This window comes from Seriola lalandi, unplaced genomic scaffold (assembly GCF_002814215.2).
Source record: "Seriola lalandi dorsalis isolate HSWRI2012SDOR001 ecotype SW California unplaced genomic scaffold, Sedor1 jcf7180002054720, whole genome shotgun sequence".
NCBI classification, from domain to species: domain Eukaryota; kingdom Metazoa; phylum Chordata; class Actinopteri; order Carangiformes; family Carangidae; genus Seriola; species Seriola lalandi.
The window spans coordinates 37,475-43,591 of NW_019525273.1; the positions used below are offsets into that span (position 1 = coordinate 37,475).

General features: G+C 41.2%; 1 protein-coding gene across 2 annotated transcripts in view; it reads left to right on the plus strand.

Moving 5' to 3' along the window:
• bcan (brevican) overlaps positions 1-6,117 on the plus strand; it is a 28,369-nt gene that overhangs the window by 5,821 nt on the left and 16,431 nt on the right. The window lies entirely within an intron of this gene.

Here is a 6,117-nt window from a genome sequence, read left to right on the forward strand (position 1 = left end):
ATACTGTGAAAGTATCAAAGCCTCAGTCCACAGAGAAATGCACACAGCCTGTATTCAGAAACTGAGCCTTAAAACCAGCCGTCAGGACTTCTGGAACTTTGTGATGTCACAACAAAGCAGTCACCAAGCCCCGCCCACCTGGACCCACCGTCCAAACCTTGCAGGATTTGTATTTCTCTGAGTGTTTTTACCTGAAATCTGCTATATTTTTATTGGATCACTCTCTCTCTATGTGTGTGTGTGTGTGTGTGTGTGTGTGTGTGTGTGTGTGTGTGTGTGTGTGAGTAGGACAGGAAGTTGATAAGTCAGAAAATGAAGGGATTGTAGGATCTGAATATCAGCACCATGCTGTCAGATATTTGCAGGAGGATTTATGGCAAATTTGTCCATTAAACATGAAGTGAAAGCGGTGTGACAGGAAGCTGACAGGTTGACAGCTGATTCCTTTCTCATTTATTCTAACTTGTCAGACTATTATAAAGCTGGAAAATAATCTTGAGACGCATTTTTCTGTCCAAAAAAAAAAAAAAAAAAAACTTTTCTGATGATACTCTTTTCAAGCCTGACTCCAGACATCTGAATCGCTGCTTACATCTTTGGTTTCTTCAGTGGAAGGAGTCCAGTGTGGTGTCTTGACAGTCAACCAATCAGAGCATCTTCTTCTTTCTTGCAATCTAATGGGAAATTTTTAAAGGAATTATTTTTTTATTTTTGGTGACAGGAGGGTGAAAGCACTTGCAACATGGATTACCGGGTTGTTGGGCGAGATTAAACATCATCTTCCTACATACTCGGCGTGATATGGACGCAGTTGTTAGAATAACAATTCCTGCAGCTTCTGTCCACTGAACATGATGTTGGCAGGAATTCGGCGTCTCGCCTGTTTTTCATGGGTGTCGCGTCTCCCAGCAAAAACAGTCAGTTGATGTCATATTGACATCATTACAGCAACATTACATAAAACTGACACCTTCCACTATAGTTGTCTCTGTCCAGGCTGAACCTGATTACAACACAGACATGAAAAAATATAAATATATTTTATATTTCTTAACTGTTTTAGCAGCTGCATGTGGAGACAGAGACATTTTACTAACGTTTTCTGTCAAAAATAAATTAATTAATAATGAAAATAATTCCAAATAGCCTGCAAACTCTATGTAGACATATATAGCTGGCAGTAGCAGCAACGCAGCTGGTGTGAACATGCACACACCCATGTGCGAGCCGTAACAGTACAGCGTCGCAGCCGCCACGCACACGCAACGCAGGCACCACGCATATGCAACGCACACGCAACGCAGGCGCCACGCACACGCAACGCAGGCGCCACGCACACGCAACTCAGGCAACGTGTCCCCAGCAAAAAAACTAAACAACCTCCTGAATGACAGATTATCAAGAGAACGTTTTCCCTGTTATATTGCATTTATATATTATGGATCTAAATAGTTCGTAAGGTTGTTTGTGCAGCACTCAGGTTACACATGAACTAGATTATTCTAATAAACCAGTTTCGTCGTGATGTTATTTCCACTTTGGCGTCTGCTAAACCGTGTATTTTCTGTCAGTTTGACTCTAAATACCAGGATACCCTGAATGTTTTATCAGGCTCCTGTTAATCTTTATCTTACACTCGCTGTTATCTGAGCACACAAGCTCTGATTCCGAGCACACCGATCCTCGAGAGCTTCAGTCTTCATGTCCTCAGGCTTCTTCCTTTGACTTTTTATGAAAGAAGCAGATATTTTCTCTCGCAGTTTTTCACCTTTTGTCCTGATGATTCAACCAGGAGAGATTCACGTCCACTCAAACCTTGAAGTCCTTCAACTGTCCGTCACCTGACGTGGTCTGTGAGGAAAAGAACAGGACTTTTAGTTATTTGCACTTGAAGGCAACGTTTTGTCATTTTTTAACACATAGTTTTTTTTCTTTTTTATAGAATAATTTAGCTAGCTAATTTAGCATGATTACTTACAAGGATACATTGCATTTGCCATTGTTATTTTTTATAACTTTTTCCTATTAAAGGCTTATGGATATGGGTATCTACCAGTCTGCGGCTCTGCTCAGTGAAATGGTTTGAGCGGCCAGCTTTATCCCATGTGGCATTTCTGTCTTCAAAGCTTTGATTTGGGAGTGACAGAGCCAAATTTAGGCATTAGAAAAAAAACCTCTGAGTGATTATTTATTAATCCTGTTTTGATTAGAAATGTGTCTCTGCTGAGACCCGCAGAACAAACTTTAATTTCCTTCGTCACTGCAACTTTAATACTCCTTTCACTCAGAGGGAAGCGCTCGCTGACGTGACCGCGGTGTCTTTCATTTTCCACTCAGCTGAGACAGACGGTCCGTCCTCCTCTCTGCTCTCCACTGGCTGCTTGAAAAAAACAGAGCTTGTGTAAAAGATTGGACATTTGCACTGATTCAGCCTGGTTTACTTGCTCCAGGTGAGCTTGCTTGTTGATTCTGGCCCGCAGGTGAAGCTGGTAACGAGGCGGTGACGAGTCAGCAGCTGTTTTCTCTTAGGATTGTTTGTGCCTGGATGAACTGACGGAAATGAATCTGTTTATTTATTCACTCCCTGCTTCTTCCATGGGACATGCAGAAGTCTAAATAACCAGACGGAGATTTTAGGGAACAGGCAGTGAAATGTGATAATCAGTCAGTGAAACCAGGTTACTCTGACAAATCAGGTGACGCAGGAAATCAGACGCGTTTATTTGATCTGCAGTAACCTGGTTACTGTAAAATCCATGTAAACATACAGCAGCTCAGTAACTGGATTTCTCCCTCGTCCTCGACCTTATTTCTGAAGCTTTTTAACTGAATTAGTGAAACAAGCTGCTGCTTCCTGCTTCTCCTCACAGTGACCATGTCAGAACTTTTGAAATGAAGTTAACTTTTAACTATTGAGACCAAATTATTCTAACTTCTATATAGTCTTTCTGCAAAAGCCACGCCCAGGCTGCCGACCCAGCCTTCTGCCCGACTACCATTGCACTCAGACCCCGAGGGAGGTGGCTCCATTTAATTTCTCGGGCTGTGTCAGACACTCGCCGGTGAGTTCCTCTCCCAGGGGTGGCTCCAGGAGGGTGCCCCCAGTTGTGTTTCATTCGAGGTATTCCAGGCACATCCTGGGTAGATCCAGAACGTGCTGGAGAGATTATATATCCCACCAGTTTCAGTTTTAGTCTGACTGTAAATTACATAATTTTGAATACGAGGAGTTATCGTTTCGCCATTTTCTTATGTTAAAAAAAAAGCAGCTTTAAAACATCGTGTTTAAATGGCCCAGATACAAGTTTTCTCCAGCTGTGGAAATTTCCCAAAGTTTAGCAGAGACTGGTTTGCTTCTCTGATGTCATTTCCTCCTTCTTCATTATGGTAGAAAAAAAGTTTAATTATTGGAGGAAACGTGAGTGGAGCTGAAAGATCAACAGCCAACCAGTGATAGGATGACACACCTGTCAATCAAGCAAACACGTCCAAAGAATACTTCTCTTTTAAGCCTTAACACAGCATGAACATAGAGTAACTCTCACAGTGACACACAGTAGAAGAGGTGAAATTAGCTCTTTATATTTCTTGGTGGTAGCTTTTTTTTTATTTATTTGTGCAAAATTTTATTTTATCTCTTTCTGCCATTTGGAGCTGTCGATGTTTGCAGTCGCCTCATGCAGCTCTCCGGTGGCGTAGAGGCTTTCTCCTGCTGGATCAAAGCTTTTCTAAAAACAGTTTGAGGTAATTGGTCAGCATGTTTGTGAGAGAAAGAGAAAACTTCAGTTATCCCCGAGCAGAGCACAGAGGACTGCAAGGAAATAGGATTACAATACAAGAAAGAAAAACAGGATATCAAAAGGAAAAGTGAATATACTCCAGGATAAAAGCAAGTGGTAATAATGGTAAATCTAGTTAAGTTGGAGGCCGGGCTTCGCTCCGACCCTCTGGGGAGTTTTTTTTTTTGTGGGAATCAGAATTCAGCTCACACTCTGCAGCTCCTGAAGTCTGACTCACAGCAGCTAGAAAGCTCCAAGGACACACAGGCGGTCCCTCTGTCTGTCCGAGTCTGTCTGTCGGCCACACACACACACACACACACACACACACACGCACACACACGCACACACACACACACACACACTTAGACACACACACTTAGACACACACAAATGCCCAGTATAACAAAAACAAACAAAAAATCTAACATTGTCAAAAAAGAAATGTTTCTCATGTTTCCCAGCAACTTCAGCTGCAACTTACAAATAAACTAGACTTATTATTGCATACATTTTGATTATTGATTATTAGATAGTTGCATTGATTTGCAGAAAACTACTACTATCACCACTATCTGCACCTCCCTGTTTCAAGAGTGTCCTGGACGACACAGCTGATAATAACAACGAGTTACAGACAAACAATACGAGACCACGGACTGTAAATGAAGACGGAGGTAGCCTCTGTGACGTCACTCACAGGTTTCTGACGAGCGATTTTGAAGCTCAGAGTGAGCCGCTCCACCGTCGTCATCTTGGCAGTGTCCGACTCCGCCTCCTAACTCCCAGCTAATCCGAAAATGGGCAGAGAGGAGGAGCGTGTGTGGAGCTGAGACTCCGGTACATACTGGTTTAATAACGGTGGCAAGCATACGCTCCTGTTAGCATTGTTAGCACAGCTGGGCATCTAGCTTAAGGCTAATTGCTGGCTAATTAGCCAGTTAACAATTTAGGCTAACAAGACAGGTGTATAAACAGGTGTCATGAAGGAGGAAATTAGCTCTAGAGACTGTAAATGTTTATTTCTGCAGTAAAGTTGGACATTTTAACATGGGAGTCTATGGGGATTGACTCACTGTTGGAACCAGGACTCTAGTGGCCATTAGAGGAACTGCAGGTTTGGTCAATTCTGTGTTGCCTTCATTTTTCAGCCCTGGAGGTTTCCACTTGTACAAGACAGAAAACACAAAAATCCGACACCGATCAGAGACAGAAATATGACTTTAAGATTTCTAATACAAGAAGATAAAAGGTAATTCTTTTTATACAAAGAGCCTAAATAGATTTATCTGAAGCCATAAAGTAAATAAATAAAGACCAGTCATGTCTCTGACTCAGTGTGAGTGCAGGATGATCTGCTGTGTTTTTACTGACATTACCTGTGATGGATGAAGTCGTCATATTATCTGTTTTCCTGCAGAGATGCTGCTGAGATCTGCTCACCGGCTGTGGCAAGCTGCCACCTCTCTGCTCTGAGTTTGATGAATGGCTCAGAGTATTAAGTCAATATGTTTTTTTTTTTTCTTTTATCTGTGTGTGTTTAGTGAGCATCTGAATTCAGTGGTTTTTCAGAGAGTAAGGATATATTTGGAGATACCTGGTGTTTTTCATACTGTTCTTTGTGTCAGGCAGCTGTTCTGGGGAGATAATCATTGCAGTCGTCTATCAAGTGAAAAACCATAAATGCTTTTAAAAAGAGAACAGACAAAAGAAAAAAATACACAAGTAACAAATAATAATAAATAAAAGCTTCAGCCTGCCAAACAACATTGTATTTTTGCAAAGTCCAGTAATTTAAGTGTTTTAGAACTGACAACAGAAATTTACCTTTTTTGAAAATGGTGAACTGACATAAACAACAACAACAAACAAAATCATTTAAAGAACAATTTCGTTGGGTGCCAACATTTAAAAAAAAAAACCCTTTTGTGAATGTCAGCTCACGATCAATATTTAAGACCACAGCAGATGATCAGTCAGTCGAAACCAGAGAGTCATCTAACGTTACGTTATTCTAAACTTTTCTTGTCAATAAACCCCATCAATACTTTTTAATCAACACACACATTTCACATGTGATTTAAACATGTTTTCACATGTTACATTTCACATGTGATCACTAATGCCCCCTGGTTCACACTGAAGATGATAATCTTTTAAGACTTTACAAATATATAGTTTATTAAAAAATGGCTCAGTGATGAGTGAAGACTCAAACAGGAGGAAGCGATGCGTCTGTCGGGGACTATTTTCAGCGGAGGATTAATCCACATTTGGTGCTGTTGTGAGTATTTGTTGCAGCTGCAGTGTGTCTATGGTGATGAAGGAACATTTGCCC